We start from the raw sequence: 25,168 nt of genomic DNA, 5'->3' as shown, positions 1-25,168 counted from the left end.
AAATAACCATCACACACCATCTTCCACCAAGTTTCTCGGAGTGGCACTGAGAACTACTAAGAGTTTCTTCCGCATTTCTGATATCCCCACTTCTTTTTGTCTAAGATCAAATGTGAAAATGCATCTAAAACAGATACAACCGGGCCAATAAGTCCGTGTGTGCACTGTCTCCCAAAGGCCTATATGTCAAAGGGGTTGGTGGCACTATTGGGAGGAAGTGGAACCTACACTAAGGTCCTTACACCACAGGGGCTTGCCTCTGAAAGAGATTAAGACTCAGTCTCTTCCTCTGCTCTTTTCCTTCCAGCAATGTAAGCACATTTGATTTATAATATGCCAACACCCCAGGGCCAATCCATCATGGGCTATACTTTCCAAAATGGTGAGCCTCTTCATAAATTATCCCTGGTATTTTGCTATGAAGAAAGTTAGCATACTCCTCTACGCCCAAAGAATCCACAAAACTATCCATAAGCTACGCTAACTTCACTATTTGAGAGATTCTGCACATACACTTAGATTTCTGCCCATTTTCTTTTAAATGATCTTTGATAGAAAGGCTCAATCATACATTTATAGGAAATGACTAAGTTGCTGTCATCTGCCTACCCCCAGAACAAGCACTATTTCTGCCCTTCCACTGCCTACTGGCTAATAATTCAAGGACTCATGCATGCTACAGTAACACTTCACATTTACACCAATTAAAAGAACAGCCTGTGAGTGGTGATTAAAATGACACAAAACCTTTTTAGACATGTTGATAACATAGAGTTGTAAAGCACTTAAGAGCTATTCTGGTTAGTTTTTGTCAACTTGACACAAGCTAGATTCACCTGGGAAGAGAGTACAACTAAGAAACTGCCCCCATTAGATTGGACTATGGGCCCTTTGTGGACATTTTATTAATGATTGACCTGGGAAGGTCTAGTCCATTGTGGGCAGAGCCACCCTTGGGTGGGTAATCCTGGACTGTATAAGCAAGTAAGCTGAGCAAGTCAAGGAAGACAAGCCAGTTAAGCAGCACTCCTCCACAGTCATGCTTCAGTTCTGCCCTGGCTTCACTTGACAACAGACTGAAAGATATAAGATGAAATAAAGTCTTTCCTCCCAGAGTGCTTTTTGGTCAGTTTTATTTATCACAGCAACGGAAAAGCAAACTAAGACAACAGTCAAGATTGGAAATTTTGTAATGAAACATTTAGCTTGTTCAAGGTCCTTTTAAGTGAGTGAACGCTTACTCCCCAAAGGCTGTCATCCTTCCAAATATCTTCAGAACCTCTTTTTCAAAGACCTTCAAATAACATGGAACAAGTCATTACTTTGCAGATATGTCTCATTTTCATTTTTTTTATTTGTATAACTATTTTTCAACCTGATGATCAGTTTTTAGCCAATCTTATTTTAAATATCTTTTGTGATATATACAGAATTGTATATATCGCCTACAGGAAACTTACCATCCTCTACCATCTGATACCAGGTCTCTCAAAAGCATTACCTTGATTTATACAGAGAAGGAATGAGGATCATTAAGCCCTTCCTACTTTAAAGCCTTTTCCTTTTTAAAATTGTTTATGTGAATACATGTTTATGTTGATGCATGCAGCATCCATGGAGGTCAGAAGGTGGCTACAGAGTCCCTGGAACTCGAGTTAACAGGTGGCTGTGAGCTGACAAGCAGATGCTGGGAAACGAACCTGAGTCCTTTGCAAGAGCTCCCGCTGCTCTTAACCAATAAGCCAACTCTCCAGGCCCCCCAGGCCCAGCTTCTTAAAACTGTGGGTTAGGCTCCACATAGGATCATGAAACTAAATTGAGGAGAAAGGATTTTGAAAAATAATAATAGTAATTTGGCTGGAGTCTAAAGCTTCTGAACGTGCAACAACAACTTTAATTTAAAAACTCAAATGCATAACGAAGCTGAGGCGTTTCTGCGAACACTTATCCATGTTGCATCATACCTCACTGCAGCCTTCATTATGAAGTGTGTGCTCACTGTGCTGCACTTCATTATGAGCACACAGTGTGTGCACTGCGCTGTACTGCACTTGCTGTCACACTACCTAACATCAACCAATGGCTGCCTGAGACCTCAGCTCAGATTAGAGATTATTTATTATTATCTGTTATGATCCTTTGTGTTTTCATACAATACTTTCTGTTCATAAAGAAACATAAACAGCCAGAGATGCCTCAGCAGGTAAAGGCTGCTGCCGGGAAAGCACAGTGACTTGAGTTCAGTCACTGGAACACACACCAAGATGGAAGGAGAGGCAGAGCATGAAGTTATACTCTGCTATAACTCCTTTAAAGCATTATTCTAAGTTTTAATGGTCCTTTAACTTTTTAATAAGAAAGTTAATATCCCACATCGGAAGAAAACCAAAAAAAGAAACCCCACGTTTTCCTATTTCAGCATCCATTTCTGTAGTTTGTTATTTAGATAATTTCACTCCCATAAAGTAGCTAGCTCTCGACTCCCTTCCACATGTATTTCTCGTACTTACAAGCACCTACATATGTGACTTTATGAAAGCCTCCGGCATTGTTTTCTAGGGTAAAGGGAGATCTCAGTAAAGGTAAGCCGTTTTGAGTGTTTTTCCATGCGGTTCGGATTTTTGAGACAGGGAACGTGTCGGCCAGGCTGGTCAGGACCTCAGAATCCTCAGCCTTCCTTACTCTAGTGCCGGGGTTATGAGTGGACCCATCGAGCCCATCAACTAGGGAAGAATTTTAAATACCAGCTTATATTATCTTTTCTATCTCAAGATAGGGTCGACTCATTGTTCCAAGTAACTTAGCAATGGTCTTTACACTGGATTAAGAGATGAGTATAACATCGTTTCTCAGCATCCATTCTTCAGCTGAGGGAGCCATTCATCATATCATATCATATCACATCGTATCACATATCATTTCATATTCACAGACTGGACTTACCATGAAAGTGAAGTGGCAATAGCTTGTTCTGGAGGAGGAATGAGGTTGGGGGGCCGCAAGGGTTAGAAAGCTGGCGTCAGGATAGATCCCAGACTGCCGTGCTTGGTCTAGCTCAGAACAGGGACCATGCCTTTAATCTCACACTTCTGGAGACAGAGGTAGGCAGTTATTGAGTTCCAGGGCAGCCTCATTAAAAGAGAGTTGTAGCGGCCAGGGCTACATAGTGAGACTGTATCTCAAAAACTGAAAAATCAAAAGAAAAAGAAAGAAAAAGAAAAGGCTTGGCCAGAAATGTAAATGTAGTTCATCAATGTGACCAACAGGTCTCTGTCATGAATATCACTTGGCAGCATGAGAATAAGTTATAGACTGTCACAAGGACAACATTATGAGACAACACTGGGGCTGTCACAGATCTAGCCTGTCGGCACCACACAATTCACCATCTATTTTTAAAAGAGTTTACCTTTTGATTATGTATTCAATGGCGGATGTGCACCTGAGTGTGGTGCCCAGGAAGTCCAGAAGGGGGTATTGACTTCCCTTGGGGTTGGAGTTCCAGGCAATAATGAACTGCAGGACTTAGGTGCTAAGAACCAAATTCAGGTCCTCTGGAAGAGCAGTTAAGTACTCTTAGCTGCTGGAAGATCTCCCAGCCCAGCCATACATTTGAAAATTTCACTTATCCTATGACACTACAGGACTAAGACCTAAAGCAAATAGTCTTCATAATATCAAAAAAAAAAAGTATACTTTGTCTCTTCTCATTCCTTCCAAAATTGTCTTCTCAATTCTATTCAGACTTTTAAAAATTACTATGTGATTTATTATAATTAACTCTTATGGGTGAAGACCTTGACTAGAACCAGGTCCATATCTTAGTTTAAACATATGAACAACGCCTGGCACATGATGGCAACTAAAGGTGAGGTGTTGGATGTAATCAGCTATCTTACACTCCTGGTCAGAGTATCACTGTTACCACTCTGCCTAAAATTGGTCTTGGCCATGTGGTTTCCATTACAATGGGTAATTATGAATTTCTTAAAATATGTAGCCTAGGGATTGAAGAGATAGCTCAGTGGTCAAGAGCACTGACTGTTCTTCCAAAGGAAATGGTTTCAATCCCCAGTATCCACGTGGCAGCTCATAACTGTTTTTATTTCCAAGTTGACCCTCATACAATTCCCAGCATCCAAATGGCAGCTCATAATTGTATCTTCAAACTGATACCCTCATATAGACATACATACAAGGTAAAACATCAGTATGCATAGAAGTTAATTAAGAAATATGTAGCCAAGCACAATTATTTTACTTTTAAAATACTATTGATTTATTTCGTTTAAACCTGCTGAGGAGTTGAATTTGTAAGTACTGGAAAATAACCAAGTATATGCATTTCCACAAAGAACTATCAGTTCCAAATGAATGATTTTACTAGTTAATGGTAGTGATAACATCATGCTAAAAGCATAAAGGAGAAAGAAAGAAAGAAAGAAAGAAAGAAAGAAAGAAAGAAAGAAAGAGAAAGAGAAAGAGAAAGAGAAAGAGAAAGAGAAAGAGAAAGAGAAAGAGAAAGAGAAAGAAAAGATGAACACTTAGGCAGATGCTGAAGTACTGGCTCCTAACTTAAACTTTTAAAAAAAGCAAAATGGAGTTGTGGTCACTGCGTCAGCAATAGGACCAGATGATCCCATGAAATGGCCACTGGACTCACGAGGATGCTGAGCACTTCAAATGCAGCTGGTTTGAATCGTGTTGTACTATACATGGGAAAAAAACTGAAATTTTGAAGAGACATTATTTGCATATTACCGTTTTATGTAGAGAACACTTTTACTCTGTATTTGTGTAAATGGACATTTAATGATGAGAGTAGGAGCTAGAAAGATGCCTCAGCAGTTCAGAGTGCTTACAGAGAACCTGGTTTTATTCCCAGCACCATAGCACAGCTTACAATCATCTAGAACTCCAATCCCAAGGTATCAGACAGATTCTGCAGGCACCATTGAAGATACGGTATAATTTTAAAGGAGAATGTATGTGTAATGCAAAAAAAGAGGACTGTTTCATGGGAAGGGAGGAAGTGGAATAAAGCATGAGGACATTCTAGTAGAATGAGCATACTGCTATCCATTGGGGTCACTTTCCAGAGAATGACCCTGAAACCCTGGCTCTCACACATACAACAAACTTCCTATTATCATCACAGATGTGATTCAATACCTTACACATTCAGAAAGGTAACAGCAAATTAACTTCCTTTTCCCACTAAAACCTAGTCAGTCATAGAAAAACTTAAGTACCTATTACATACTCATTAACCACAGGAGACTCCAAAACTACTACAGTTACCAATCAAGTCCAAGGCTATTACTGGAGAAAGGTTTAAGGTGTGATTTTACATTAATGAATGGGGGCTGGGGAGAGCCTTCCAAAGCAGCTTAGCTCCAGGGAAGAAACACTAAATAAGCAGAATGAATGAAAACATTAATCACTGTATCTGGATATATATATTTTTTAATTCCTTCCTTAAAATCCTAGCACATAGTGTTAACTATAGATTATACAATGAAAAAAATTGCTTAGGCTAATTCTTTTGTATATGTACATTTAGGATTTTTTTTTACATACTTATTTCACATGTATGGATGTTTTGCCTGTTTGTGTGTGTACCCTCGGCATGCCTGGTGTCTACAGAAGCTGTCTGATGCCAGAACTGGAATTACAGATGGTTATAAGCCACCATGTAGGGTCTGGCCCTCTTCTAGAACAGTTAACACTCTTTACTGAGCCATCTTTCCAGTCCCAGACTAACTCCTAAGTGTCCACTTAAGCAAATACACAGGGTGAAATCTGAGCTTGTAAGACAACGCCACATTATTGTTAATGCTCAAGGCTTTAGAATGACCCTTTTCAGGCTGGATATGGAGGTGCATACTTGGGAGGTAGTAAGTTCCAGGCTTGCCACACCGTGAGTCTTAAAAACACACACACACAAAACCCAGAATGGCCCTCTCTTCCTTCTCTCCAAATCCTCAAAGAAGTTACAGCAGCTACTGACCTACATCCACATGTCACTATTCAAATCTTCCCAGTGACATTTATCACACAAAGTAAATTTAATTCTAAATCTGCTTGATCCCTGAAGTTCCAGAAAACAACTACCCATGCAGAACTACAGGGCTGTGAGTTCATTAGATCTGTCGTAAACCTCCTGTCTAAAAGCTAATGAACAACATACTCACAGGAGAAAAGAACATTTCTCTCCATAATTCCTCAGACTAAAGAAAAGATCATCCATTTCTAGAATTGGTTTACCAACCCAATCTGAGAGTTCAATTTAAAAAAAAAAAAATTTAACTCTAGAAAATACAACCAAACTAGCTCACAAAATCAGTGTAATTCTGGAGTACACTTAAGTCTTCCTTCCACATTATAATGCAGCAAATACAGTTAGAAACCCATGGAGGTATGTATCTATTGTCAACAGCAATGAAGACACAGAGAAAGGAGGAGAAAGAGTTCAAGACCAAGGCTGGGTAACTAAGCTTGGCTGGCATGTACAAGACCTGGGTTCAATTCCAAATACCTAAGACCAACTACACACACCAGTGTGGAGGAACATGGCTTTAATGCCAGCCCTCAGAGGAGCAAAAGTTCAAGGCTTACCCTCTATTACACAGTGAGTTGAAATCCAGCATGGGATACAAAAGACCCTACTTTAATTAAAAGGAGGGTACTGTGGGGGTTCAGTGGTAGAAGTGCATGCCTAAGTGGTTTTGGGCTCTAACACCATCAACTCCATCCCACCAGCCCCCATAAAAGCCCTGATCAACTGTTGAAGACAGAAAACCCAATTCTCCTCCAGTAGACAGACCATTTTAGTCACATATGGTGGCAAGGCTAAGAGAACAAAACGCCTTGGGCATATGCCATCAGTTTTTTCTTCAGAATTAGGGAATCATCCATATCATTTGTTCAAAGAGACTTTGTAAAAGCAACGAGAACAAATTAACTATTCATCTTAGAAATGTATGCACATCAAGACAATTTCTACATAACAGTTAATAAAATATGCAGTCTGCCAACTGGCTCCCTAACTCTAGGTTATATAAAAAGAAGGAAGGGAGGGAGGGACCGAGGGAGAGAAGGAAGGGGGAGGGAGGGGGAGAAAAGGGGATGGGGAAAGAAAGAAGTGGGAGGGGAAGGAAGAAAGGGGGAGGGGAAGGAAGAAAGGATGGACAGACGGATGAACAGACAGAAGGATCTGTTCTGTCCATTTATAGTAACAGGACTTTTCTCCACTGTCATTCAATACATCATCATCTCTACTTCCTCAATTCATGTCTATGTGCACAGAGACAATTCTGAAGGCAGTGCCGTAAGAAAAAGCTATTGCCAGCTTTAGAGAAGAAAAATTAAAAATGAACACAGCAATCATATTCCTTTCAATGACTTTACTGGGCAACTACTCCTAAGTGCTCCCATTTTTGTCCCTCATTTTAAAAACTGCCTTCACAGAATTAGTAATTCAATTCTACCACAAAATACAGTTGTAGGAATGAATAGGCAATGTTTACAACAGTTTAAATTTGCTCCAGTCAAAGCTTATTTACATAATACAAATGCAAGTACCAATTATGCAACGGCCACAGCAGTGCTGACTATGACTTCAGGTCACAGTGTGAATTATAGAAAAAAAAATCTAGGAACAAAGGTTGAATTAAGCCACACTTAAAAAAAGTAAAGTTTAAAAAAAGAATTTTACCTGTTCCTGCCTTTCAAAGGCTAAGATAGCTTCTCTTCCACTTCCACTGTCTAGCATGCATGAGACCTGGAGAGCAATCCCCAATTCCGTCAAAAACGAAGTAAAATTCAGAGGGAGAAGAGCCTGGGAGAGTGTGTGCCAAATAACTATCTTCTAAATAACAAATAACAGCCTATCAGTTTGCCTTTCAAGTCAAAATGGATTTGCATTAAAGAGTAGGAAACAGAAAAGAAGCAAGATCATCTAGAAAGAAAACCATACAACAGTTTTTCCATAACACAACCAAAATATTTTCAGAGACTTTTAAGCATAACTCCTTCTTGGTCACATTTCTAAATACGTACTTTAATGTTGAGATTTAACAAATTACTGTCTACTCTTTTACCAGGGATGTTAGTGGAGATGGCTCAGCTGTTATAAGTACAAATTGTTCTTACTGAAGGTCTCGGCATCCACACATCCATATAACCAATGGTTCAAAACTGACCATAAATAATTTCAGGCTCACAGGATCCGATGCCCTCTTCTGAATGCCACAGGTACCCATACGCACACATGCACGCATACACACACATAGTTTAAAATAAACATTTTCTAAAGAGGCATTAGTGTTAACTGGCATTATTTTTCCCCAAGTATGTAACTGGTATGAACACCCTGACAATTGAAGTATTGTAGGCATATTGACCAAAGAGTTGAAAGCAAAGGCTTAAAGAGATTTTGCACACCTGTGCTCATACAGCTTACTTACAATGGCCAATAGATAGAAGCAACGTAGTGTATACACAACACAATGAATGCAATTCTGCCTTAGAAAAGAAGTAAATTCTAACACACGCAAACAACATAAATGAATCTTAGAGACGTCACACAAGGGAATTAAGCCAGTTACAAGAAGACAAACACTACAAGCTGGAGTAGCAAAATTCACAGAGACAGAAAAAAGAATTGCTATTTGCCAGTGGCTGGGGGGTAAAAACAGGCATTTATAGTTTAAAGGGTAGTTTGGGTCCTGCAGGATGAAAACTTATAGGCAGTGGTGATAGTTATACAACAACATGAAAATAACTAATGCTACTAAATTCCACACTTAAAAATGATAAAGACAGAGCTGGAGAGATAGTTTTACTGTTATTCCTTGGTACCATAGTTCAGTCCCCAGCACCCACATCAGGCAGCTCCGTCACCTTAACTCTGACTTCAGCGTCACTTATGTCCTCTTCTAGCCTCCACGGGTATCACCCATCACTTACACACACATACACATAAATAACTTTAAAGGTCTTTTTTTAAAAAGAAAAAAAATAGTTTAAATAGTAGGTTTTATGCTGTATGTGTTTTGCCACAACTAAATTTCTTTGTAAAATACTAGCTGTACTTTTGTAAAATACCAGCCAGTATACTCCAGTTCACCAGAAACTGATGTTAGAAACTCACAATCACTGTGGACAACGATGCTATTTCACTTCCCTGGGTCTCCTCAGCAGGTTCCCTCCCTTTCACTCTGAATACCCAGGAGATCTGATTCTCTTTCACCGTCCCTGCAGTCCCTGCAGTCCCTGCATTCTCAGCTCTCCTAATCCCTGTCCCTCAGAGGCAAGTGCTTCATTTTCAACAGCTGTGACTACGCATGATCCTCCCCAAGTGAGCTGCCTTCCCTTTTGTTCAGAAGGACCAACTAAATTCTCTAACACAACATGTAAGATGCTTACACTCACCCCAGCTTGACTTGTTGGCCTAATTCTGTGTCCTAATCAAACTAAATAACTCAAATACACCTTGCTGCTCGCTTGGAGCACACGAAGTTTCCCAATGTTTGTTCTTTGTTCACACTGCAGAAGCTTCATGACCTTTTCTGCTCTCGCCAACTCATGCCTAACAAAATTCTAGTCATGCTGCAGATCCAGTAGAGTCCCTCATCCATTACCAGTGTGCCCTAGAATTCAAACCCACAAAGCCAGGCCCAGACCACTGTTACACCATAACTTTCTATCTCTTTTAGTATATCCAAAACATTTCTAGTGGTCTGGCACATTCTGTTCAGACATACTCTACAATACGGTTATGTAACTTGTACTTAAATTTACATAAAAAACTTAATTAGCTCCACTCTATCTTATTTTTCCTAGAAAGCATCTATCTGATTTTGGAAAATAATATGCAATCTAATGACATTTACAAAATTAAGAAGCAAAGTTGGAAACAAGTTATTAGATACTTCCTGTCTCCCCCCTCCCAAGAAAAAAATACAAATGTGGGTACAGAATTAATAGATAGAAATGGGAACTGCAGTGGTCTGCACCTGCCACAGTGCCATCTTTTATACCTTCCAATCCACTACCCCATTATCTACACTAAATCTTCCCCCAAACTGCGGCTGAAATGCTTACTAAGCACATACTGTGTGCCCAGCAACCAGCGCTGTGTGTGGAGTGGAGTGGGTATTGTTTTTTCCCACTTTACACCAAGGAAGCTGTAGCTCAAAATTGTGGATCCAGCCCAAGGCCACTGAGGAGGTGGAAAAGAACAAGACATACTCAGTCACAAAAATACATGATACCACAGTGATTTCAGTCATGGTCCCTACACTTACAGAGGCAAAGGAAGCCAGGCACAGTGGCACACAACTTTAATCCCAGCATCCAGGCAGAGGCAGGCAGAATGTGCTCACAAACACATTCAAAATGAATAAAAATGTCACTTTTAAAAGTTTAAGATTTGTGAGTATGAATGCTTTGGCTGGACAGATATATGTGCACCATGTGCATGCCTAGTGCCTGTGGAAGCTACTGGTCTCCTAGAGTTGGACTTAAAGATGGTTGTAAGCCATCATATGTGTGCTGAGGAACCAAAACCAGGTCCTCTGCACAACTCATAAACACACCTAGTCCCAGGACCCTCCCAGCCCCATTCTCAGGCTATGTGTATTTTGCTTTTCCAGTTTTAACAATATAGGTAGAAATATATAGATAAAATCTAAAAATCATAGAGGAACTAAAACAATGTGAATTTTTAAAAAGACAAAAATATAAGATCTCTTCATTTATTAGTGATTACCAATATATGGCAATTCTATGACATTCAAAACATTAATATTCTATTTAGAGATGGGCATGGTGGCACATACCTATAAGCCCAGCACTGGGTAGACTAAGGCAAAAGGATCATTAAGTTTAAGATCAGTCTGGCATAAACAGCAAGACTATCAAAAAAGTAAAAATGCAAACTTGCTTGCTAAAAGTTATGAAAATATGAGAAATAGGTGTTCATGACTATCAGTGAATGTGTGTGCCGGGATTAAAGTTGTGTGCCGCTTTCTACAGACAACTTGGCACTATCTATTGACAGCTGCTGACATGTGAACCCCTTTGTCCTAGCAATTCTGTTTCATGAGAAGACATAAACAAGAATGCTCAGATAGTGTCTGTAAGGCTTCACCACAGCAGAGTCTTTAAGTAGCAGAAAGGAAGAAGGGAGCAACAGGGGACAGAGAGATACAATATAAGTACTCAAATAAGATAATCAGTGACCTAAGGGGGGGGGGGGAGATCTAAGTCCGCATAATGAAATATCACACACACACAAAAGAACTATCATGTAGCCATTAAGTTAGTTATGCCACATAGTTAACAGTATATAAACTCCCATCCCCGAAATGTTCTACAATCTGTTGGTTCCAAGTATGTACGTCACACATGGTTTGCATACAAATATGTAGGTATACATGCTCAAGCACCCTCTACCAATTTTCAAGTTCTGGAAACAGAAACCCCAAATGACACTAAACAATGTCATTTATAGATAATGTCATTTGTTTCTAAGTGTTACTTTCTGTGTTATATCCAAATCTTGAATTTCTAGATGGACTGCACACTACTGGAGTGATAGAAAGCTAGTATCTTTCATGAAGCCTTATCTTCAGAGTTTATAAAGTAGAAAACTACCTATAAAAGTAAGTCTACTGGGAAAATCAAAGTTACTTAAGGCTCTGCCAAAACCACAGCTCACAAGAGACAGCCTTTCAATTCCTCTTAGACTAAGACATATACACGAGTTTGGGCTCTAGAGTCAGTTACATCCCAATGCTGAGCAAGCTATCTAGCCTCTCTGAGTCTCAGACTCCTTATCCATCAAATATGGTAAGCAGAGACTGACTGCCGCTTACACTGCAGTGCAGAGCACGTGCATTAAGCTTAGGACATCACTATGTTAGTTGTCCACATAGCAATGAAAAATCAAAATCATGCAGCTGCTACTTTAGCAAGCTGCCCCTGGCCACTCCAACAGGCATCAAGCTGAGGGGAAGAAAACGCCATGCTCCTTCCGGTCCCCAGACATCTCAGCAGGAATGATTCCTTTTATTTGGATTCATGAAGGAAATGTCTCCACTTAAGAATGTCTGTCATGGGTAGCTAACAGGTCAAGTGTTAAGCTTCACAGTGCCAAAGCACTCTGGGCAAAGACAGCAAATCGGACTTTATCACGGTCAGGGCAAGGAACTGTGGTATTTCACAGAATTCACAGGAGAGGATACTATGCCTACAACAGGGGCCATGAATTAGCAGCTGTTGTGAGGGCTTTGGGTGAAAGCTCTTAAGATGATGATGTGAATTTAAAAGCCAAATGAATTATGAGCAACAAACAAAGTATTTACCTTTTTAAAAAAGCAAATAAAAATAAAGAGATTTTCTTCACAAAAATCAAGTGGGAATGCATTGTATAAAGAAAAATAACCCCCCCCAAAGAAAAAGATAACTAAGTCTTATGTGAAGAAGTAACTAAAAACAAAAAAGGCTGACATAAAACCAAAGATAATTTCATATAAACCAAAACATTCTTGTACTAGTATTTAAGGGAAACAGCCAACTGAAGGAGAAAAAAAGTCTAACATAAGGAGAATATAAAAACATCTCAGATCAGTAAGGTGAACAGCTTTAATTTTTCACAGTTTTAATTTAATGAAAAATTAAAACAAAGGTACTCAGTAGGCTCATGGTCTGCAACTGCTCTGGTGAAAGGAAACCAGGGTACTAGGCTCTCAGCTACTTTGAAAAAGTAGCTGTCTGATTAGTGTCCTGGAAACAGATCATGCCATGTTTTTAATGATATTTCAGGGTGTACAGTACTATGTACTAATATGAGATACTATTTAAATTCACTATTGAAAATTAATAAAATTGTTGGGCAATAGTGGGGCATGCCTTTAATCTCAGCAAGGAGTAGGCAGAGGCACGTGGATCTCTATAAGTCTGAAGCCAGAATGGTCTATATAGTGAGTTCCAGGCCAGGATGGGCTATTTAGTAAGACTCTCTCTCTCTCAAAATAAATTAGCAAATAAGTAAATTTTAAAAACCGCCAAGTATAAGAGTGCACGCTTTAATCACCGCACCTAGGAGACAGGGGTGTTCAAATCTCTGAGTTTAAGGCCAACATGGGCTACACAGTCAGTTCCAGGTCAGTTAAGCCTATCCGGTGAGTCACTGACTCATAACAAAGGACTCAACATGCCTGGTTACAAAGCTCCACTTTGTTATTTTGGTTGTGGAGAGATTGGCTCAAGGGTTAAGAGTACTCACTGCTCTTGCAGAGACCCAGGGTTCAGTCCCCTGCACCTACATGGTGGCTTACAATCATCTGTAACTTCAGTTCCGGTGAATCTGATGCCTTCTTCTGTGTAGCATTTATACATACGTGGAGTGCATATATGCATGCAGGCAAAACACTCATGCACACGAAATAAAATCTTTTAAAATGTTCAAATAAAATTAAAAAAATAATAGTAAAATCTGGGCTGGCAAGGAGGTTCAGCGGGTAAAAGTGACTGCCACCACACCTGACAACCTGAGTTTGCTACAGCATACCTAGGAAAGAAACCTGACTCCCTCAAGTTGTCTTGACCTTGTTAGACAATGACTTGTTAGACAGACAGACAGACAGAAGATTAAATAAAAAATAAAAATAATTATTAAGAATGAGGGCTAGCCATGTTGTTCAAGCATGTTGAGGTGTTTAGCATTAAATCTTAATCCCTGGGGCCCATATGGTAGAGAAAACAGACTCCAACAAATTATCCTCTGACCTACACACACACACACAGATATGCATGTGTGCTCACATATCACACAAAGAAAATAGAACATAAACGTAAAGAGTAGTAACTGATAGACAACTTGTCTGAGGTAAGATCCAAACTGTATCAGCTATCCTGATCAATGGCATAGAGGTGGTGGACAGGAGGCTCTCCCATCCGCCTGGAGAGTCAATCACTACGATTACAGATACCGAGAACTATAGACTGAGCTATAAAATGTGTTCCAGGAATCTGACCTCAGAAGAAATCTGCACAGCATGCATTTTTAGCAGTTGAGGTATCTTCCTGGCCCTGGGGCTACGCTTATCTAGTACCATGAAGAACAAATCCATATTCATGATAAAATTTTAATTAAATATACATGCCAAGCTCTCAGAATTTTTCTTCTTCCTACAGTCAGGTACTAAAGTTTCCCTGGCAAGATTATCTATACAAAGATCCAATTTCCTCTGAAAGCTGAGGCTATAAACAATTATGACCAGGATGTTCTGCCTTAGAAAATTAGATACAGTATTTACTGCACTATATGAGAAAAAGGAAATGCCTTTAAGTACAATATATTAACAGTTAAAGTTATCTATTCCAAACAAGGTAGGAAGTCACCAAAACTTAAATTAATCCTCAACAGTATGAATTATTCTTTGTACATTTCTTGTCTAAAAACCAAAGTTCTATATTCTCCTCTGGCCACCTCTTTAGGACTAAAACAAAAAGTGAGTCACGAAAGTATGATGGCACACTTGCAAAAAGAAAATCACGTGCTTAGAAGTAGATTTCAGAGGCAATTTCTCTTTGAAACATTTTCTTCCTATTACAAGATAAGATCCTGATACACTTGTATTTATTTCTAACCTAAAATAAAGGCAAGCTTGTGTTTGTCGTAAGTCTACCATATTCATCTATCCCAGATGATCATGACTATAAAGCAGAGCCCTGACATCTAAGCCCTCAAACAGAACCTCTTAGCCATGAGCAAACATACAATCAAGTGCTATAAACAAAATTAGAAGAAAACAAGTGAACTTATTAAAAGAGGACCTACTATATAACTTAGCAAAATGAGCAGACCTTGGTATCCTCATGAACACAGAACTCCTAAGAAACTGAGTCCTTCAGAAGACAGGGGAACAACACAGATTCTCCAGGGAATCAAAGGGAAGTGTTATCCTGGGTCTCACTTGCCAACCAAGGAAATGCAATCTGATAGAGTCAGTCTTATACAGAAAAACAATTTAAGTTTGTTTTTTTTTTTTTCACTATTAAAACCTGAGTCATTGACAAATACAATTTCACAACTGGGTGTGGCAGCTTACACCTAAAAACCAATTCAGTACTCTTAAAGCTTAAAAGAACTACAATGAAGTTCCAGGGCAGACTAGGCTATATAAATGAGCTTCAGGCAAGCTACAAAGTGAAAGCTTGTCTCAAAACCATTAAACTAAATCAAATAAGCAATTTCAGAGAACAAAGTAACAGAATAGTAACAAAGTAACAAAGAGCAGAAACTTTTGCTCTGGCCAGGCCAAGTCACACAGCTAATGTGAAAGGAACACAGCACACCTGAAAACAGTGTCTCCTTCCACTGTACAACCTGGCCTATTACTGGGGTCGAGAAGAGAATCAAAAGCAAGTTAGTAGTAGGAAACCAGTAGTGAGGAAACTAGCAAAGATGATCCCTCCCCAAATAAGCATGTATTAGCATGTATTCTAATTTTCCAGAGTCTGCTCCAGTCACAATCTACTCTTGAGAATGCTCACAGGAATGAATTAGGCCAATCCTCACATATGGACCTACATAAAGGAAAAAGTTGAGTGAATTATCTATGACTTTTCCCAAGCATTCTACCCAATGTTCTTTTTCCCAGTCCATATAACTCCACTCTTGCATCAACCCAAAGCTATACACCCCCAAAGTCATGTTGGACCAAAGGCTAGGGGAGCAAGGGAAGCTAACTCCACCTGTAGTTTTCTCCTTTACCCCCCAACACTTCTAAAATGAATCTTAAAAACTTCTAAAACTTTTAAAGTTCACTGCTAAAATGAACCTTAAAAACTGGTTTTCCAACTTCTAGTACATAAGTTAAGCGTGAACTAATTAAATGTTTGTAAAACACTTTGAAGATGTGAACAAGCGTGTGAACGTTAATTATTGGCTCCCATCCACAACGGTCACTGCACATGGGAAAGGAACCACTGGCAAGCTCTTGCTACTTTCCAGGCACAGACATGAAAGCCTAGCATGTTTTTAAGAATTCCAGGAAAACTTTTAAGAGCAGACCACAAGGATTTCTTATAACAAGAACAAGTTGGAATTTTAAGCTGACTACTTTGGATATAATTATATCAGGGTAAAAAAAAATATGACTTACAGCATATACAATAAAACTAGAGTATATCAAAAATCCAAGATAAAAGTCATAGTTTATTTACATAAAGAGACATACAAATTCTTTCTTCCCTTTACTGACCTGCTTAAAAAACACTGGGAAATGCCCTTGAAAGATTACTCCAGATTGACCTATGCTCTAAGGATATATGCAGAACCATTTTGGAAGGAAAGCCTAGACAAGTTTTGGCCATTCCTACCCACTGACCTATGCATTCCTTTAATCCTCAAAAAGAGAAAGTATCTTAGCCAGGCCCACAACTTCATGTGACCAAATAAACATTTACACTCATGTGACCAAATAAACATTTACACTGTTTCTCAACTCTTGTGGCTACAGTGTTTTCCTAAGTCCCTCAAAGAGGAGAGTGTCTCTGTATTCAGAGCCTAGATGTTCTGTTGAGGGAACCTAAGGAGAATTTTTAAAATCTTCTTCAGTTTGTCAGAAGTAACAAATCACTTCCATGCAGGCATTGCATAGCAACAGCCCACTTCAGAAAACCACCTACTTTAGACAAGACTGAATGGCTAGGCCAAGGACATGTGCTTAGATATACATAACACTCAAGTCATTCTGAGGTTTTCTAAGTGATTCATAGATAATAGAAAATGTCGGATTTACAAACACTCTCTCAAACATCCACCACCTTTTGCACAGCCATCCGCTAGAACAAAGAATACTTCTCAAAACCAAAGTTGAGGTTGATATATTTCAGATTCAAAAACAACTCAATAGCTCATCTCAAGTTTTCATTATTTTTACAATATATAAAACAGTACATAAGTTCCACAGTCTTCTTACAATTCAAAACTTTCTCAATTGTGGAGTCCTGTAGAGTAAAAACTTAAGTTATATACTTTCTTATTCCAAAATGGAAGAACCAGGGCACATTTACCATGCTTAACAACACCAAATTCCAACAGTGTAACTAGCTCAGTGTCTAACGCCCAGGACCCTGATCTGGGCTCCGAGGCTCAGGCAGCTCTACTTCTTGGGTTCTGCCATTGAGAAACACATTTTGTCTCAGAAGCTCAGACCAGCTCCACTCCATGTCTGTTACTGTCCTTGGGGGGAGGGGGGGGGCGGGGGGCGGGTCTTCACTCTAGCTAAGGCTGAATCTTCATCAACAACCTCTCCAGGCCTCTTCCTGAACTGATTCTGCTACAAAGTGCATGGCCTTCTAAATACTGCAGCTTCCATGCTGCTAAAACCAGTCATACTTGGGAAACTCTTACAAACAAACAAACAAACAAAAAACAACTAACCAGAACACATGGTTTTTTTCTCTCAAAAATGTCTTATTGTACTATACTCATCTTGTTTACTGAGACTAGCAACTGTACTCATGGATCCCGAAACCACCTATATGGAAACCATGGGCTGTATAAATAAAGCTTACAAAACACACAGGATTTGAATGCTGAAAAGTACACCACCAATAATACACAAAAGACCTAGATAAGCAGATGTGTCATGTTTGTGGCTCAATATTACAAAGATGACAGTTACCTCCTAAGTATTTACAGACTCAATCCAATGTCAATCCAGAAGTAAAATGTGTCATAGCTGTTGTGTAGAGCTATATAGATAGTTCAAGGCAGAGCCTTTGTCTTCCATGCAAAAGGCCCTAGAGTGGATACCATTGCTTTAAAAAACAAAACTGTAGTTCCTGGAGCATACAGCTCAGTAGAGTGCTTCCCTAAGTTTTCTGGTCTGAGGTTTGGTCTTTAACACTCTTTAATTTTAAAAAAGTAAAGTAATATAGCTTAGGTGGTAGAATATAGGACAGCCCCAGTTCAATCTTCAGCATCACACAATGACAATGCAGTGGCACACAGCTGTATTCCCAGCACTCAGGAGGCAGAGGCAGGAGGACCAGAAACTCAAAGCCATCCTCAGCTACAGAGTTCCAGGCCAAACTGCTACATAAGTTACATTCTATATAATTCCACTTTTATGACACCTCCCAACACCCATACACATACACACACACCATGGCTTGAGACAGTCTCATTTAGTCCAGGCTGGCCTTGAACTCCCTATATAGGAAGAAATGACTTCAAATTTATGATCTTCTTGCCTCCACCCCATCCTACTCCAAATACAGGGATTATAGGCATTCATCACCATATTCCAAGTTACCTGTTACTAGGGATCAAACCTAGGTTTTTGTACAGCCTAGGCACACAATTGACCTACATTCCTAGTCCTAAATGATCTTTAAAGGGATCATCATCAACAACAACAATGAAACAAACAAGCAAATGAACAAAACTCATGAAGACAGAAAACAGATTAATGGGTTCTGAAAATCAAGGAGTGAAAAACCAAATTAACTACAAAAGGATTTGGATGAATCTGGAAGGACAAAGGTACTATTCTAATTCAAGCAGTGGTTAGATGAATATACGCATTTGTCAACATTTAGAAGACATTATGCACTGAAGCCAGTGAATCTGAGTAAGTGTATGAATGAGACCCATGGGAGACTGAAGACATAGCAACAATGTACTGAGTGAAACTTGCTTTTGCCTAGCTTGAATCTCTGTGTGGTGTGCACACCTATATGTAGACCCTCCTGCTGGCACAAGTAAATATGGAGGTCAGGTGGAAGTGGGCAGTCTTACTCTCTACCTTATTCTTGAGGTGGAGTCACTTGGTGAACCTGGAACTCACAGACTGGCTAGACTAGCTGGCTAGGAAGCCTTGGGGATCCTCCACCTCCCAACCTTCAGATTACAGACACACAGTGTGTCACACCTGGTACTCAAGCTTACCACATTAAGCACTTTACCAAGGAGCCATTGCCCAGCCCCTCAATAATTTTTTTCAAATGAATGCTAGTTGAAATAAAATATATGTTGAAAGATGTAGTATTGTTTAAATTAGATGTGAATAACTGGATTTTGTTAGGTATTATCAATTAGGTATTATCAAGGCCAAGCCAACTACCTATGTGGAAGTCTCTATATTCACTAACCACTCTAAGCTTCAACTAGAGCTCCAAAGCAGACAGAGACAAGATGGGTGTGGTTGCAGCTCATGAAAACCTTATTTACAAAAACAGGCAGTAGGCCAGCTAAGAGGACACACAGTGCCAAAAACATAATACCCTAGGAGTTGCCTATGATAAAGTGGGCAGGAGATGAGCATTGAAGAGACTGGTCCAAAAGGTGGCAGGCATATTACCTTGGTAGTAATGTTCTGTTTTGACTCTGCTGAGTTACAGGCAAGGATACTTTGTCATAAACTCTCTAAACTCTGTCCTTAAAATGGGTGTGTTTTATTACATTCTATAATAACCTTGACAAACTTGATTTGTTTTAAAATGTACTTGAAATTTTCATATGAGAATATCAATGATATGGAAAAGTCTGACTTCTGTGCCATAGTAATCAATAATCATACTAATCCATCAATAATAATAGCATAAAGGCCTATTAGCTAGCAACATGGCCACTGTCAAGTAACTTCAGAAGCCTTTTCTTATCCTAAAAATGGGTTAATAATTTCATTCTCAAGATTTCGTGTTGGCTTGTTTTCTCCCCGAGGGGCTGCTGAGAAATAAATAATGAATGAAGGTAAAATAAAGTGCATCTAGAACAGAAAACTAAGTAAACAAATACTAAAGTGTAGTATGAAGGTGAGGGTAAACAACCGCAGCTCCACTGACCTCCTCTGTAGTATAATTCCAACGTCCTGATATTCTTTGTTCGCTGTTTACCGTGGACTCACCCGACATCAAGCCCTGGCAGCCCAGGTCAGTTGCTGAGTAGACAGTAATTTGCATCTAACAACAAGCATGCTGAATCAAAAGCTAGTTTAACCAATATTCCCTGATAAATATTTGGTAAAAGGAAATGTGAGAAAAACCAGATAGAACATGAAAACAGGTCAGCTTTCCCAGGCAAGAAGGAGGGTAAGACATATTAAAACATTTTAGCTGGCTTCTCTGGGGGAATGACAGAGAAGCTAGTGGCAAGTTTGCCCTTTGGGGTTGGGATTTACATTTTATCCATACCAGGAGCTAATCATTGAAAATGTAGCACCACACACGGTATGGTGCTTTCTGGCCTGTGTTTCTCACAACAGTAGCATTTAGCTGACAGGATAATACTGGGGGGGATGGGGGCTGTAATAAGCAAGGATACTGAGAAAGATAAAATGGCTTGCTCAAGATCAGACTGCCGGTAAGTGGCAGTGTGTGGATGCAGCTGTCTGTATACCATGTGCTTTTAGCAGAGATCAACATGAAAGAACCATCCTTGGGTTCTACAAAACTAAATCTTTAACTCTAGGGGTTTTTACGGGCATTGGCATCTCAAGTTAAAAAGAACAAAAGTGTGCCACAGGAATTAATTAACCTTTCAAGAATATTTCATTATTTTGGGTGGTGGGGACCAACTCTATGATCAAGAGTGGGCTTATGATGAGAAAATAAAAATTATTACAAGACGCCTACCCAGTGGCATAAAGAGCAAACACCTCCCGCTCTCCACTTTCTTTCACTCACTATCACACCATGCAAACATACCAAGATAAGGTTCTGAAAAGAAAAAAGAAAAAAAAAAAGCACCCCATTACCCAACACAGAATTCAGACAAGCACAGTATTTCAGTACTGAATCTGTAAGTCCAACCTCTTAGCAAAGACTGATAAAAATGGGTTTGATCTTATTATGATGACCGTATCAACACCAAGGTGACTAGAAAACTGTAAATGTACGACATGGGCATGAAATAAACTTCTTCCTACAAACAGCTTCCTTCTCTCTTCCCCCAAAACAGTAAGGTAGGCAGGCCACACAACACAGGGACAATCACTTCCATGTGGATATTCATCCTTATCAGTATTAACTATAGCTCAGGACTAACTTTAAGACAAGCAAGCATCAGGTGGCTTGGTCAGGGATGTTTATCCCTACAGTCTCAGGTTTGATCAGGTAAACAGTTCTAAAACTCAGCTACTCTGTCTGGCACTTTAAACATTCTGAACTAAGTTGGTACAACTGACTTTAACCACTGCTCCTCTCTGTAAATAGTGGCACTTGAAAAAGCAACTGAGTGGTGTACTTAAGTCTCTGAACTATGTATTCTGCTAACACTCCATCCAGTTCTATCTTGAGCAAACCTGAGAAATGTCATAGAGCCACAAATATTATTTTCAAGACCGAGTAAAACAAAGGGAACTGACTATAACTCAAGACACTATGGTGGTCTGAATGAGAATGCCCTCATAGGTTCATCGATGTGAATGCTTGCTCCTCAGGCAGTGGCACTATCTGAAAGGTTAGGGGGTGTGGCCTTATTAGGCAATGGGGCTATATGGCCGGTCAGGGGGTGTGGCTTTTTGAGGAAAGGTATGGTCTTATTGGAGGAATTATGTCACTGGGGGTAGGCTCTGAGGTTTCAGAAGCATAAGCCAGACCGAGATGCTCGCTCTCTCTCTTTCTGTTGCCTGAGGATCCAGATGTAGAACTTTCAGCTATCTCTCCAGCACCATTTCTGCCTACGTGCTGCCATGCTCCCTTCCATGATGGCAATGGACTCAATCTCTGAAACTGTATGCAAGCCCCAGGTAAATGCATTCCTTCATAAGGGCAATCATTTTCATAGTGTCTCAAACACTAAGACGGACTCTTGCTAGTACTGGAAACAATCTCTCTCTTGTCACTTCTCACACTATACAGCTGTAGGCACCTGGGATCCCACTCAAAAGAAAGCTAACAGGTGACAAAACGATATAGCCTCTCTCATCCTTCTGTTCAGAGGACATCTTTTACATTTATTTGTCTTTAGGGTGGAAGTTAATTCACAAGTGTGAATGTGGAGGTCAGAGGACAAGTTTCAGGAGTTGGTTCTCTCCCTCTACTACATGGGGCTGTGGGACCTGAACGTGGGTCATCAGGCTTGGTGGCAAGTACCTTTACCCACTGACCCACCTTCTGTTCAGAACCCTCACTTTAAAAACACTTTTTAAAAGCCATGTAAAACCGTACCACAGTTATCTTTGTAGCCACCAGGAAGCAGAATATTGGACAGTGCACTAAGTCTCCTAGACCATTTCATGCATTCCTAAGAACATGTAATGTTACTACCCCTTACAAGGAAAGAAGCAAGCTCCAGAGTTAAGTGCAGTGCTCAAGGCTTCAAAACCGTGGAAGGAAAGCTGAGGATCTGAACTCAGATTTACATAACTCCAAAACAGGGAATTTCTTCTAAACTATGCTCCCTACTGATTTCACAATGAAGGACTGGGAAGAGCCATGAATGAATCTGTTCAGTAGCTTAAGAGTCTCAAACAGGGAGAGTGTGAGGGATGCATTTCAAAATTGCAATTTTTTTTTTTTTTTTGAAATCCACAGTGTACTCTTTAAATCCCAGTTATTTTCTAGAACAAATCAACAAAAAAGAGTTTTTAAAGCTGGGAAAAGTGATAAACACATGTTATCTAGCCCTAAGGAAACCTTGAGCTCAAAGCCAACATACACTACAAGGCAAACCCTACACACACACACACACACACAGACACACACAGAGAGAGAGAGAGAGAGAGAGAGAGAGAGAGAGAGAGAGAGAGAGAGAGGGAGGGGGGAGGGGGTGCTAGGCTCTTAATTCCAGCATGCCGGCAGACAGATCTCTGGAAGTTTAAGACCAGCCTGAGCTACACAGTGAGACCCTATCTCAAGAGAGAATTAACAAAGTCTAAAAGTAAAGTCAACCTCACCACAGATGTGCAAGCTAATTACCATTTTGTCCAAGGCCCCAGAGTTCATGGGTTTCTCCTGTGTACACTATCAGTAGCCAGTGAAAATCGCTTCACCTAAATCAAACAAAATCTAAACGCCAACTGTGTGGAGAAATTAAAAAAAAAAAAAAAAAAAAAAAAAAAAACCAGAGCATAGCAAAATACCACCCATCACAGTCCTTAAGGAGTAAAAAGACTAGGAAAGACCATTTATAAGACACATAGTTCCCATTTAGTGAAGCAAATACCCTAGAACAAAAGTATGTGTAGCATGTTATCACAGTCCAGAGAAGGAAGACAACTGGTGTCCTGGCCACCTGATTTTGCAGTATTTGTTTATATTATGTAACTAACCAATAACTCCCAACTTCTGTCCACCTCCTTTGCTCACCACACCCACTCCAGAAAGGGAAATTAAGCACAAAGATTGTGAGTCCTGAATCCCTGTGCCTTCAGAATAGTTTTCCTTGGTTTCATCAGGTAAACGAAGCTGGGTTTCATATAAAGAAAAGCCAAAAACAAAACAGAAAACCCCACACACCACTTGTCCATGTTATTCACATAGAAAACAAAGCAAAATGCCATGAGCAGTAGCCTTCAAAGAAAAATTTAAGTTTAACAAATGTCAAAGAAATACAACTAAAATTAACATGAAGTGACTGACGGGGGTGGGGGGTGGGGGTCCTCTCTCGGGAGCTAAAACTGAATTACCATCATAGCGCAAGTCTAGTCAACGAAATGCAGTGGAATGATTCCACCGAAAACTTGGGAAGGCAACTACTTAAAGCAGTTGTAAGTCCCCAAGAGATGAAGGTGTACAAAGTGACACACTGGTTTATCTCAGAGTCATCTCGACTGATAGGAGCTTCTTTACAGACAATGAATGCACTTTCAAGAACTGGAGCGCTTCTCCTGACCCGGGCAATCCAAAAGTTTAGGGGGGAAAAATGAATGACTTCTGGAAATCATGAGGGTAGTAACAAAAAATCAGACAGACAGACAAAAAAGGCACATCCTTTTGTAAATCTGCTCAACGCAATGAACTCTCAAAATAACTTCATTATGAAGTGGAAAAGCAAAGAGTGAAACACTCAGAGATTGCTCAATCCATTTTCATTGTGAACTCCTGAGTTCACAGTAGAGTCTAGACACTTAAAGTGAGCCAATATTTTCAACCGAAAGACAGACACTTCCTTAGCGAGAAATAAACTGAGGGTGCGTCTCGCACCCCAGTTAAGTGTCAGCGAGCCTTATTTACGAAAAGCAGCGATTCGCTAGTTCTCAAAGTGCTTGCACTAGAGCTCGGGGGCAGAGGAGTCGAATGAGCCCACCGTTCCCGGGGCGCCCACCGCGCCCCCCTCCCCATCTCGGGAGAAAGCCCCCAAAGGTGGCCGGGGCGCGCAGTGTTTACCCGGCTTGACTGCCCCGGGGAGCTGCTCGTTCTCGGGGCCGCACTCTCTGTTCGAGCGGCGCGCCCCACCGAGCAGCCGTCCCTTAGAGGAGAGCCGCAGTCAGCGCCACAGAAGCAGGCAGCAGGGGAACGTGGGTCCGAGGAGGCCGGGATCGGCGGCCGCGCTATCCACCCCTGGCTGCGGATGCTAAGAAGGGTCCGCCACCCGCGTCGCGCCCGCGCGCCCCCGCGTCCCGCAGCTCGCGCGCGCGGCCCCGAGCAGCCGAAGGGGGAGGGGCGGCTGCGCGCGCGCCCCCTCCTCAGACGCCCAAACTTCCCTCAACTCCCTCAACTAAGTTGCGCTCTCACCGTGCGGCTCCCCGGGCTCCCCCGCGGGCCGAGCCGGAGCAGCTCCGCGCCTTGGCCGCGGAGAAGGACAATAGGCGGCCGCTCCCTCGGCGGCGGCGGTGACGGCTGGAGCAAGGAGCAAGCACGGCGGTCTCAACCGAGCCCAAGAGCTTAGCAGCAGCAGCTCCGGCTCCGCGACCGCCCTGCACACAGACCTGCCCACCCGCGCATGCGCCGCCTGCGGCCCGAGGTGGGCGGTGCAACAAGCCAAACCTAAAAGTTTCTATTGGACAACTAGACTGCCCATCATATTCTGTGAGCCCAATAGGAAGGCTTCTTGGCAGTTGGCTCTGGTTGCTAAGGAACGATGAGGTTGACCGCCACTGCTGCCAGGCGGCAAAGTGATCAAAGTCGGGTGGCTGGCAGCAGCTGCTGGGGAAATGCCCACCCACCTTCTCCTATCCGCCCCATCGCCGGAAGCCACCCT

General features: G+C 40.9%; 1 protein-coding gene across 7 annotated transcripts in view; it reads right to left on the bottom strand.

The window, feature by feature from the left end:
• Akap13 (A-kinase anchoring protein 13) overlaps positions 1 to 24,888 on the bottom strand; it is a 279,862-nt gene extending 254,974 nt beyond the window's left edge. For all 7 annotated transcript variants that reach the window (XM_029479044.1, XM_029479045.1, XM_029479047.1 and 4 more), the window contains exon 1: positions 24,703 to 24,888. The gene's annotated coding sequence lies outside the window, so the exon portion shown is untranslated. The remainder of the gene's footprint in view (positions 1 to 24,702) is intronic.
• Positions 24,889 to 25,168: the final 280 nt, after the last annotated feature.

This window comes from Mus caroli, chromosome 7, assembly GCF_900094665.2.
Source record: "Mus caroli chromosome 7, CAROLI_EIJ_v1.1, whole genome shotgun sequence".
In the NCBI taxonomy this organism is placed as follows: Eukaryota; Metazoa; Chordata; class Mammalia; order Rodentia; family Muridae; genus Mus; species Mus caroli.
Note: the sequence above shows the minus strand (reverse complement) of the source record. Positions and strands in the feature narration are given on the sequence as shown.